Source organism: Aphelocoma coerulescens, chromosome 1 (genome assembly GCF_041296385.1).
Source record: "Aphelocoma coerulescens isolate FSJ_1873_10779 chromosome 1, UR_Acoe_1.0, whole genome shotgun sequence".
NCBI lineage: Eukaryota > Metazoa > Chordata > Aves > Passeriformes > Corvidae > Aphelocoma > Aphelocoma coerulescens.
In genome coordinates, this window is record NC_091013.1 from 115705362 (window position 1) to 115718268 (window position 12907).

Genomic DNA, 12907 nt, shown 5'->3' on the forward strand with positions numbered 1-12907 from the left:
GGATCCTAAAAGGTGTCCAGTGTCAGGGAATCCACCACTTGCCTGGTGAGAATATTGCAATAGTTAATTATTCTCATTGTGAAAAATTGTCCTCTTGTGTCCAATAGGAATTGCTCCAGCAGTAACTTGAACCCATTGCCACTCACGTGTTCCATGTGACTCCTTCTAAAAAGGGAGTCTCCATCTTTTTTTCAGCCACCATATAAATATTTATGCACTGACCACATCCAGGAGGACACCTTAAAATTGTTGGGTTCCAGCAGATAAACCTGATAAAACTGCCCCTGTATCAGTTCATAAAGATGTAGAAAGTTCACAAAGTACAGCTAAAAAAAATCAAGGGCTAAGTAACTACAGATCCAATGTGCAGCTCCAGCTCCATCCCCCAAGGAAAAGCTGTATTGCACAGTTATATAAAAAACAAAACAAAACAAACACCTTAAAATTAATCTGAGTAGTGCTTTGTGCAGATTTGGAGTGAGTTCAAAAGAAAAAGAAAAAATTATCAATAACCTGCAAAGCCCTTCGATGAAGATAAACAGTCACTGTTCCCACTGACAGCCTCACACAGCCAGAAAAAAATTCCAAAGAGTAGATTTTGTTTGTTTGTTTGAACTAGGAGTTAGCATTTTTTTTTTACTCATGCATTTAGAAACAAATCCATGGAAATAAACTGAGATCCTAGATGGTTTTCCTTCTTCCCCCCTCTTTTTCTGCCATTTAAAAAATATGGTTCAAAGCACTTTATAAACAACATCCTTTACTGCATTTCCTCAGGACTATAAAATTTCCTGTACATGGGGTAAATAAGAGACAGAGAGATTATGTTATTTGCCCAACATTGAATATTAAACCAATGAACAAGCTGAGATTACCTTCCCAGAGCTTTTCCTCTAAACAGTTCACAGGACAATATTTCACACCAGCCCGGAGGCATCTGAGATGCTGAAGGCAGCATTTTTGGGTACTCTTTAGGTATCCTGGCCCTGAATCCTCTCTTCTTGTACCAAAGCCAGGCAAATTCATACAATCATCTCAAGTCCAGTATTTCTCCAGCATTAATAAAATCCCCAGAGCAGGAGGAGCTGAGGCAGGAGACGTAGAGGACTGTGGAGGAGATGTCAAGAGTGCAGGGGATTTAGCTGTGACTCTGTGCCAACCATGGTCGACCTTGGCTGACTCGGCAGAGCCAACCAAGTGCCCACATGGTGCTTGTGTGGGGCAGCCTGGCCTCCAGCATCCCAGGTAATGGATTAAAGCTGTTCAGTGAGGAAAAGCCTGCTAGTCTGGCTGTGATTGTTCCTGGAAAAACATGTTTTGAGACAATGAGAAAGTCCAATATTTAGAAAAAACAACCAACCAAACAATAAAATGAATAGAATTATTAGAGTGGGAAAAGACCTCCGATATCATCAAGTTCAACCTTCGGCCAAATACCACCATGCCCACTAAATCATATTGTGAAGTGTCACATCTACTCATTTTTTTAACACTTCCAGGGATGGTGACTCCACCATTTCCCTGGGGAGCCTGTTTCGGTGCTTAACCACTCTTTCAGTGAAGAATATTTTCCTAATATCCAACCTGAACCTTCCCTGGTGCAGCTTGAAGCTACTTCTCCTTGTCCTATCTCTTAGTTCATGTCATTTCCTTCCTTAATATGTTTGACTTCTGTATTCTTAACAAAGCAAAACAAAATGTACAAAGCACTTTCTAAATAATAACCTTTGCAATGGGTTTCTGGATTAGAAAGTGAGAGGGAGAGAAAGACGGAAGGTACAAAGCCTATTGAAGCAAAGGTCAAAGAGATAGGAGGCACAACGAACAAATGGCAGTTAAAGCAGTTACCATCCATTCAGGTGAACAGGACCAGTTTAGGTTTTTAAATTGCTAGAGGAGGGATTACTGCCTCTTCAAAACAGGCCAGTCCCTTAGACACCACCAAATTGTACTTTCTGTCCCTTACGAGCCATGGTCTGGGGGCTGAGGCCAAAGTCACAGGGGACACGCTGCTGATGGCAGCTGGGCAGAGCCAAATGTGCCAGGCCTCAGGGAGCAGTCACACTCAGCTGCCTCACACGGAGCAAAGCACAAACAGTAACTATTTCACTGATGTTTCCCTCTCTGTTAACCTCACAGGCTACCCAGTGCATACTGGGAGTTGCACAGCATCTTTCCAGGATTCACATACCAGTCCAGCGTTATACCAGTCCAGATTTCAGCAGTTCAGTGAAATACAGAATTTTAAAGCAAGATGTCCCAGTACAGGCAGGGGCATGGCCAGTGTCAGGTCTCAGGCCAGTGGAGAAGGCAGGTACATGGCACTATAAATGATGTCAAGCTCACTGCTTAAATGTGCCTCAGGCAAAGAGCACCTCTCTCTCCAGGAATCCAAAAGGAGCTGAGGCACAAATCGAGGCCTAGGTGCACAAATACGCAAGGCCTCAAAGACAAGGTCAGAGTGGTGATCTTGCCTGAGAGGGAAGCAAGCTCTGAAGGAATAACAACTGGAAAGTTGGCACTTACTCATGCTCACCTCGTGCTCCTGTGCAAGGAGCTTCACAGTAACATCACCTGCTGCAGGGCAGGGGGGACATTTACTGAGAGACCACCAGGATGTGAGGGCAAATGGGAACAAATTGTGCCTTTGCTAATCACCTTTCTGTTGTAGGAGCTTGTACAGGAGAAGCTCTGGAAAGCCTTGTACAGAGACCTAGGTAGGGACTGACAGACCTGAGAGGAGACAGAGTCACTACGCAGAGCACTGCCCAGGCTGCCAGCCCTTCTCAATACCAATTGCCTACACCTGAAACTCTTTCACCAGCTGTGCTTCTGCTGCTGAATTTCCTCCCAGTACCTCCTCCTTCCAAAGCCTGGACTTTTGTTCCCCTCCTCTTTTCTGCTCCCACCCAGGAATGCAGTCCTGCCCTCCTCTGTGCCCAGGTCCTCTCTCCTGCTGCTGCTGGTCCCTCCACTCACACATCTGGACCCGAGGCTGGCATGTCCCTCATCCTGCTCCACATTCACACCCCCAAAGCAGCTCTGCCAGCACCTCTGCAACAACCCCCTGCAGCCTTTTACTTCCTGAAGTATAGGGCAAAGAGAAAAAATAGAAAGAAAAGGCAATTCAGAACTGCTGCGGACAAGCAAGCGAGAAAAAAGCCTTTAGCAAGAGCCCAAGAGCAGCCCCAGGAGCTGAGGGAGAGGAAGCCTGGGGGCCGGCGAGGGAGGCTGTGCTGCGGGCGGGCACCCGCCTCGAGAGCCCTGCGTGGTTTCACAGAGGGTTTCGAGGCCCTGGCTCAGGCCCAGCAGCAGCTCTCCTGCACAGGGCAGCAAGCGGAGCTTCAGCCACCTGCCCACACTGCCAGCTGTCCCCCTAATCCAGACCTGGAGAGAGCCAGGGAGTCCCAGAACCCACATCCAGGCACAGTTGCCCTGCTCCAAAACCTGACATGAGGGAGGGCTGCTGCCCCCCGAAGCTGGCTAGGGTCCAATCCACAGGGCTGGCCCAATTCAGCCAGTACCAACAGGGATCAGCTGAAGTGAATCACTGGAACGTGGTCAGGACCTCTGAAACGTGCCAGCACATTTCTTTGTAATAGGATTTTCCTCCTCCTATGTTTTTAGTGTGCATCTGGATTGGGTTAGACCATGATTCCTGATAATAGTTTGAGAAATACAGACTGTAAAAGCTGAATTACTTGTAAATCCAGATCAAATCTGTCCACCATAGAATTTTTTCTCTCCTATGGCTCTTATTAAGTGATTCATTTAAGAGTTTTACTTGTAGGGGTTACCAAAATTCAGTAACACAGCTGTAAATGAAGCATTTTATCTTCCTGGAAACCGAGTTTCTCAGTGAAGCCCATGAAAACCAATCCCAGCACAAGAGATTTATTGCTGCAACTGTGGTTACATACAAAGGTGTTTAAAGGCAGATCCTGTAGCGCCTTCTCCCAACAGCCCAGAGCTGCCACAGCTGCTTGCTGGGGAAAGCAGGAAGCTTTTCTCAGACACCACCATCTCCCACCAGCAGTGGTCCATATAACTCTGGGTTGCTGTATACATTCATTTCAGTTCTACCCCATATTATCCAAGAGCCTCTTGCTGCAGGTTTGTGTTTCCAGACCCCCATGGGGACAGAATTCCACAGCTGCAGGTGCCACCACACCACACCACACCACACCACACCACACCACACCACACCACACCACACCACACCACACCACACCACACCACACCACACCACACCACACCACAGGTACCTACCAGACTTTCCCTGTGGAGACTGACAGCAGGGAGATGCTGGGTGTGATGGATCTTGCCTCACTGCTGCTGTTGAAAGCAAAATTCTGAACCCGAGAGAGCTCCCTGGGCTTGGGACAGGATGAGGAGAGAGATGAGCACCCTGCATGATGCTTCACTCCAAGTGTACACAGGCCTGCAGCTGAAAAGACAGCCCAGACCAAATGCCTAAAAGTTAGCCAGCTAAAATTATTAAAGATAATACTGGGGTTTATTTATATTTATATATTTCTGTGGGGTTTACTCATAGATATAAACAACAAACAAACTTGTGGCACTCCAAGACTGAAGATGCAGGGGCCGAATCCTCCTTCACTTGCAGAAGGCAAAGGCTCAATTAATTTATCATCTATATTCCATCACATATCTGTGAAACACAACATGGCCCAAAGCAAAGCTCGTGCAGTTCAGCATTAGAGTTTGTTGTTGTCGGAGGAAACTGCTGATATGATCAGGATTCAGGTTACAAGACCAGATGTTAGGCAGCCCAAATAATTACATTTAAAAAGGAAAGTATTTTAGGTCATTACCTTCCACTTTTTTATGCTAATGAATGTTAGCCCTCTGGAAAGTCAAGTTAAGGTGCTTTAGGATTCTTGGGAGCCCTTCATACTCCTTTTAGGATCCCTTTCAGACAGGCACTATCATAAAGTTCAAATAATTCAAGTTTCCCTCTGATTTATTTGGAAGAAATAGATTCAAAAGAAGGAAAATATTATAATGCCAGAAAGGGCTAAACGTTGGGGTTCCTTCCCACGGCAGGGGGATTTGAGCTAGATGATCTTTAAGGTCCCTTCCAACCCAAACTTTTCTAATGATTCTATGATTTTCTAGAACATTATGGAATAAAGACTAATAAAAAAGTCCAGGCTACTGTAACAGGAGCAAGACAAGTAGATCTCCAACAGCTGTTTGATATGTGGGAAGAGGAAACATGCAGCAAACAATAAATGATAAACCTTTTAAGTCTGAAGGTGAAGAAGATTAACTTTGAATATATAATTAAATAAGGCAGTCTTTCACCCTCCAAATCCTTCCAGAGCCTCCTTAGAAACAGAAAGGAGGGGAGTGCCTTGCTCATCTCTGGAAGGGGACTCCTTGATTCATCAAAACAGTCAGTCATTCTCAGAAAAAGCAACTGCTTTCACTTCTCAGTTTAGCAAGGACTTGGTGCAAAGGGCTTTCCTGAAGCAAGCCTGATGTTGCCTCCTAGAGACAGCAAACCATGCACAGGACAACTGCAGATGTGGCTATCCAACAAGCTGGGCTGACAGATGCAAGCTGTGCAGCTCCTTCAGCTTTTGTAGGGGGTTTAGATCAGGCACAAGTGCTTTTACTAGACCCATCTTCATCAGGGATAGCAAAAGTTTAATCTAGTTAATGCAAAAGGTGTTCCCCACTGTAAATTTTCTATTGTCTAATTCAATCTGGTGTTAAGTGTACAAAGAGGCAAGAATTATTATTCAAATGCTTTGAGGTCACTTAACCTTTCCCTTGCCCTACCAACTCTGTCCCACAGCAGTAACTCACCCCAGACTGATTTACTATCAGGTGGCCTTTTCATGTTCGGCTCCTACAACCCCGTGCACATGATGGAGGACGCCATAAAAGAATTCAGCCTCCATGTCTCCCCAGGAATCCCAAAGAGACTTCAGCTGCAAGGCTGAAGGAAGAGACACTAAGTCAGACACGGGATGCAGCTGATCACAATCAGATGTGTTTCTCTGTTCAGTGAGCACTTCACAGACGTGGCAGATGTTTCCCTAAGCACTTTAAATTACCATTTTAAAGTTAGACTTTACAGCTAGCTCACAGCTCATGGCTCCAGTAATCAAATGTACTGATAACATAAATAACAATTCCCAACCAGGAAATTTATAAGGCAACCCCACTCCCTTTTATCCTAGTTTCAGACTTCCAAAAGTCATTAAGCTTATGGGGGCTATCACTACTGGTGGGAAATGGTTGGAACCAAATGCAGAGGTGCACAGGCCCAGCAAGAGCCTCACCAGGGCTGCTCTGTCTCAGACTGAGCTTAATTGCAACTCCCTTGATTTGCTGCAAGTAGAGAAGTAAAAAATCCCTCACAAGAACACAAGCTAAGGGTGGAGGTGCTGGACAGAGAATTGCAGCTACAAGGCCATTTACAGGAAAGAGTCAGCCCATGAGGAATTCCTTCCCTTGCAGCCAACATGGACCAAAGCTGGGACAATTACAGGAGCCATCCATGATGTATGGTCAAAGCCGTGCCTGGACACTCATCACAGCTAATCCTACTGCAACCAAACCACGAACTTTTTCCTTTTTCTGGGATCACTTTCCACATAAACTCACCGACAGCACCAGACCTAACCAGTGCCAGAAGAGCCAGAGACGGGAAGGACACCAAACCCCCAGTAATGAAAGCCATCCATTTTTTTTAGGTTAAGTCCAGAGCAACATTTTCCAAAACCCAGGTAGCTGTCATTCGAGACTTTCAACATATTTCCCATACAACGTTTTTCAGCAGATAAATGACTGAATCAGAAGGAAGGTGGACACATGGAGAACAGTGGAAAGGCTGCAAGATTTACTTTAGCAGAACAACTAGGAGCAGACTATTTCAAGGCTAGCAAAGCCTCAAGATGTTTTCATTGCAACATCCACATGCAACAAAGCTTCTGAGGGCAAAGAAATTCCTAGTGAAGCTTGGTGTCAAGGAGGGAAATAGTTAAATCATCTGCAGAGGCAGTGGCTCAGGTTCTCAGGCAGGAAGGAGGTTACACCAGCCCCAACGGCTGAGGCTCTAAAGCCTGCAGTAGCTGCAGGGAGAGGTTTCAGAGCAGTCCCCTGCCACTGACCCACTTAGTGGAGAGATGTGTGTGTCATGTCCTGCCTCTGTCAGAAGATGCACAGGCAAAAAAAACCCTCCTGTGCAAGAGCAAGTTATGGACAGAGTAAAGAGAAAGGCTGATTAAGGATTTGGGTTAATATTTTTCTATTTGGGTGTATATTCTTCCTGCAGCATTACTCACCAAAGCTTAGCAATAATGATATTAAGACCACTGGGGAATATTACACTCTGAAAACAGCACATGAAGCATTTCACAGGCCTCATAAAAAAAGAGCCAATGGATGAGCTATCACAAAATGGAAATATCACAACAAACCTTGCCTGGGTCCTCAATGGATTCCTTCAGCAAAGGGGCTCAGAACAAACCCTTAACTCCAGGGACCCTCACAAATTCCATTTGAAAAAGAAAGAATTTCTTCTTCCACCTCAGGAATGTCCTTCCTCTGATTTGGGAGCATTCACACTTTCATAGCATGTAGCAACTATGCAGCTAAAATTTTATGGCAAAGCACTGCTGAACAGAAAGGGCTTTGACCATGGATCTGCAAATGGGCACGGCTTTATTTATCCCTGTTAACACCTCAGGGCTGAGGCCCGTGCTCCTCTCTCAGGTGACAAAACTGTGGCTGGTACATCTCCACTGCTGCATTTTGTTAAGAGCCAACTGATGGACTACACCCAACTATAGAAAACCTTATCTCAGATGGCAGTACAGGATAAGGGAGAAAAAAAGGTGCTATATTTTGAAACACACCTTCTCATACATAGCTAGGAAATGGCAAGAACGAGGAGCATATATATAAAATTTGACTGAATTAAAGACTGTTGAAAAGCAATACATTCCTGCATGGGGTGGGAGAAATAGGAGGAAAGAATGCCCTTATCATTAATGACTTAACACCTTTATTTCACCAACTATAAGTTAAAAGTAATACATTAACCATCAGAAATACTGAAGTGCTCTCAAAAGCTCAGGCACTGGAAGCTGGTACCTTCTTAATTGCTTCTCTGTGGAAACAGACTTGAAGGGAAAAAACCTCAAAAACCCAAGGAAAAGGACCCCCATCTCTCATCACAAAGAAAATTTCCTGATTATTTACACTATTAGTTCAAACCATTCTATGGCAGTATTTGCAACTGAGATGAAGTAATTATGATTTACTCACTGCATGCAACTAATACTACAATTTATCAAGTAAATTCCATTAACCAGTTGGGAATACATTGAAATTCTGGAAAGGTGAACTATCATGAGTAATTTAAATTAATTTCATCCACAGCACTAAATTTACGTTATTGTTTTTTCTTCAAGATTTTTCAGTAAGACATTTTCCAGAAATTTAGCAAAGAGAAATCCTATTCTGTTTCTTATGACTAGATTTAGTTTAGTTTTGTTTTCCTGGAGGAATGGCACAGCTATTTCAGAGGATTTAGATCCCTTGTATTTATTCTTTCCATCTTAACGCAGGCAAGCAGCTCTCAGCCACTTACCAGATATATTTTACAGAACAATTCTGTTCATACCTTCAAGTTTCAGAGCACCTCTCTGAAGCAGCCACTTGAGATGGGATATTATGTTGTCTCTGATTTTTCTCACTCCAACTAATTTTATAAAGTGTAGAATCATGCACTTGCACTACCACTGCACTCATCTAATTGCTCGTCAGCCTCATAAAACATGTTTCCTTTAAGATCTTTAATGCTGCTTCTAAAATGGATGAAAATTTTGAAATTATGTTTACTTTAAACACCCTCTCCTGCAGAAAAGCATATTGGGAAGCCTCTGGGATGTGCAGAGAGATAAAAAGGCTGCATGGAAACTGTACTTGTTTGCTTTCTGTGTGCAGCTGAGATGGATTTAGAATGCAAAGGAAATTTATATGAGCTCCATTTTTTCATAGCATTGGGAGCTTAGGTAAGTTTTATTGAAAGCACAGTTTGGGAAACTGCAGCCACAGAACTGTTGGATGGGGTGAAAAATCGCCAAGTGATCAAATGCCCACAGAAAATAATTTTTCACCTAAATGTGAAAAGGATCCTTAGCATTTAATTTACTTCTTGTACTCTCTAAGAAAAATCTTTCTTCTACTTCTATCCATTACAATTTCTTCTTGCCACAGAACCCTTTATTGTGTATCGCACTACCTCAAATACAATGCTGGGCTGCCCAGATAATGCATGGGCTTGTACATGACAAAACACTCTCCTCCCTTAATACAAATGCTTTTCTGGGATTAGGTTTGATTAACCCATAATTCATTCACATCTGGACTTGGTGTGTATTCCTAATAGGACAGAGGGGAAGAGAGGAGGTACCAGGGACCTACTTCGAGGTGCTTTGCAGTGGCCTGATCTGTGCCTCTGGGAGTTTCCAGCATGTGCAAGCCTGGAATTAATCCCATTAAGCAAAGTGTTATCCCACAGAATTAGCCCTTAGATGTGCATTAATTATTTCAATCTATCCCTTGAAATCCATTTGGAGAAGCTGCCCTGTTTTTACAGTAAAAAAATGAAGCTGTCGGAGCCGACAGCACTCACGAGGGTTGTGTTGGGGTTTATTGCATCCAAGCGGAGGAAGAAACGCAAGTGAATGTAAACAAATGTCCCAGTTCTCCTCCCAGAAAAGACCAGATTCCAAAATGGGTGAATTCATTCCCCACACCATTGATTTCAAGTTAGCACAGGCCATTTAATTCAATAAGAACAGGTTTGGCCCCAAGGCTGACACACATGCACACCTTCAAAGATGCACAAGAAACAGGGTGTGAGTCTCAATAATTAAAAGAGAAATGCAAATGTTTTTTCTAACACAATATTCATTATACAATAAATCTTTACTCAGTGTAACAAATCCAAGTTTGGAGGGTATGACCAATTTTTTTCTGGAAAATAAATCTCTTCATTACTCCTTAAATTTGCTGTATTCTACCCTGCTTTCAGAGTAACCTGACAGTGTGTTCTCCTGCAATTCATTTTCACATGCCTACACATTAGAAGTCAGCAAAAAAAAAAATTGCCTCTGAACCCTTCAATTTAAGCAGTATTATTTTTCTAGAAATATATCCCAAAGCTGTATTTCTACTTTATCCACAAAAATTAGCAGTGGTTTACTCCGAGCCCATTGCAAGAGCTACATTAGAATAATTTACTACAAGGCAAAAGAGCAGGAAGGACCGGATGGTTCAGCTCATTGCACAGCAGCAAATACATATATTTAACTCTCCAAACATTTCAACATTTCCACTGAAGAAGAGCACAGCACATGCACAAAATACAAAGGTCTAAGGAGAAAGTCTATGCACGTGAAGCAAAATAAGTCTGGCTTTGTAACCTGCTCTTCCTGACACTGTTTAGAATATAAAACTGGTTCACAAAAAAAATAATGGGGGGGGGGGGGGGGGGGGGGGTGGGAAGTCACCATGTATTTCTCCTGTCAGTCGATTTTCTGCTTGGACATGACAAAACCCAGTAATTTCCTAACAGATTCCATGCAGTCACCTGAAATTTATCGAACATGATGGCATCCACCGTCACATGGTGGGATTTTATCTAAATTAAATTACATAGAGATGTAGATACAGCTACAGAGCAAACATTATTTTAATTAATTCATTTCATAAGGCTGCTTTTAATTTCATATGCTGGAAAAAACAATGAATGAAATTTAAACAGAGAAATCATAAGCAAATCTTCATAGACCTTAGGTAATTTGATTTTTCCAAACTAGTGCCACAAGCTCCCTGAAGCCAAATTTCCCTGCTAGCAAGACCCATCCTCCTCCAGTGTCCCACTGTTAAATATCTCGGTCTTGTGAGTTTATGATCAGAAAAAAGTCCCTAAAAGAGAAAAAGTCTGACCAGCTGGGACAGAGAAAATCTGATCAGTTATTTTATTACCATGCTAACAATCGGTGATCCAAACAGTACAGTCTTAAGACGTAGTTTACAACAATAAAAGCAATATTTCTTCTCTTTTCCCTGTCAGCATAAAAAGCAAAAAAATACCAAATTCTATGCAGAATTATTATGTACTCTTTAGAAGCAGCAGTTGAATGACAGTTTTATGCTGCTATTTATAATCTAGGTAAAGCTAAATAAAGTATCACACTGAACATACTGCTTCACTTAAAATTCTCAGCTGACTACGACACAGAAATACCCTCTTGGTGGGTTGTTCAGAGATTAGTATTTCTGCAGCTTTTAAGAGATTAAATTCTGCAGCTGGTTATGCTATCTGCAGAATAACCTAATATCAGATATTGGGCATAGTTCAAGTTCATGCACAACCAATTTGTAATTCAAGACCCAACTGTGTAATTAAGATTTTTTTAAAATCGTATTTCAAAGTTAGTTGTACTTCCAGTTTTTTTGGAAATGTCAGTAAATCATGTTTTAAAAACAAAATATACTCTGCTATTAGAATTTCTCTTAGCAGATTACTGTAATTGAAGTGAAGGGAGTACATTTGTCTGTTGGCATACAGAATTGCTTCTAATCAAAAACATATTCTTCTGCAAACTCAGAAAGATCAAGCTCTAATTTAGCTTAAATTTTACCATCCAGAAAGTTACCCAGCAACGCTGAAATCAATAATAAAAACTCTAGATAAAGTTATTAACACATATGGATCAACTTGTGAACTCTTGACTCCCAGGAACCCTGACTGACTACTGATTTCCACAGAAATGTTTTGTGCTTTTCTGGTGTGGTGGTGTCTGATGGCACCAGCATTTTCATGGAAATAATGCATAGTCATTTTGCTCAATAACAACTCACTTTACAACTGAAAAAGCAAAATTGATATCCTTATTTTCAGTCAAGAATTGTATTTTATTTTTATTACTGAGCAGAAGTGTAAATGTGAAAGAAGCCAGTTCCACATGCTGCTTGCAATATTACAGAGAATTTGGCATTACTCTCCCAGTTGTTTTTGTCCAAGTTCCTCAAATCACAAATGCACCACTAGGTCAAAAGAGAACCCCAGCAGTTTCTGCAAAACCATGCCTGACTTTATTTAAAAATGTCTTTTTAAACCTTATTAGGTCATATAGGAATCAAAATCTATAGCACGAGCATGATGATGATTATAAGGTGTTGAATTTGAAGGATCCTACTTACACAACTGCTGCACAACTTCCTGAGTTCTTGTCAAAAGGCCAAGAAAGTGCACTTTATACAGAAAATCTTAATGGTGGGAAATGACAGAAAACAAAGCTGTCATCAGATGATTTTCTATAGTTACCAGAGTGTTCAGTGTTGTCCTATTTTTAAAATCACTCTGTGCTGTAAGAAGTTAGACAAAATAGGACATTAAGCACAAAAAAATTACTTGCAGGGTAATGGTGTTCTCAGTGCTGGTCAGGAAAGCTCAGGGAGGAACAGAAAACCCAGAGCCATGACATCAGCCAAGGACACTTTTTTATGCTTGCTGCCCCCCTGGGCATTGCACGCCAGACACTCTCCAGGCTGGTTTTCATAATAGCTTTATAGCCCCAGTTAAGGAGAGAACGACTGCTTTATTATCCTTTGCAGACAGATAAATCACATTTCTTACACCTACCCAAGTGGCTCACCCCTGTGTTACAGCTTTCCATCCTGACCACTAATTGTCCTTTTATCAGGTTTTGTTAATGACACACTTCTCTTTGTACAGACCACACTACAGATACCGTATGACTTACCTCTGCCTTTCCTTTACACTCTAGATATGCAGTACTTTGATCAGAAAAGATCAGCTCTGTGTTTCAGCGTGGACCATACAAATCAGAGC

General features: G+C 42.3%; 1 protein-coding gene across 6 annotated transcripts in view; it reads right to left on the reverse strand.

Annotated features, from left to right (window-relative positions):
- Positions 1–12907, reverse strand: part of CD247 (CD247 molecule) — a 62374-nt gene that overhangs the window by 14208 nt on the left and 35259 nt on the right. The gene's annotated exons all lie outside the window — the stretch shown is intronic.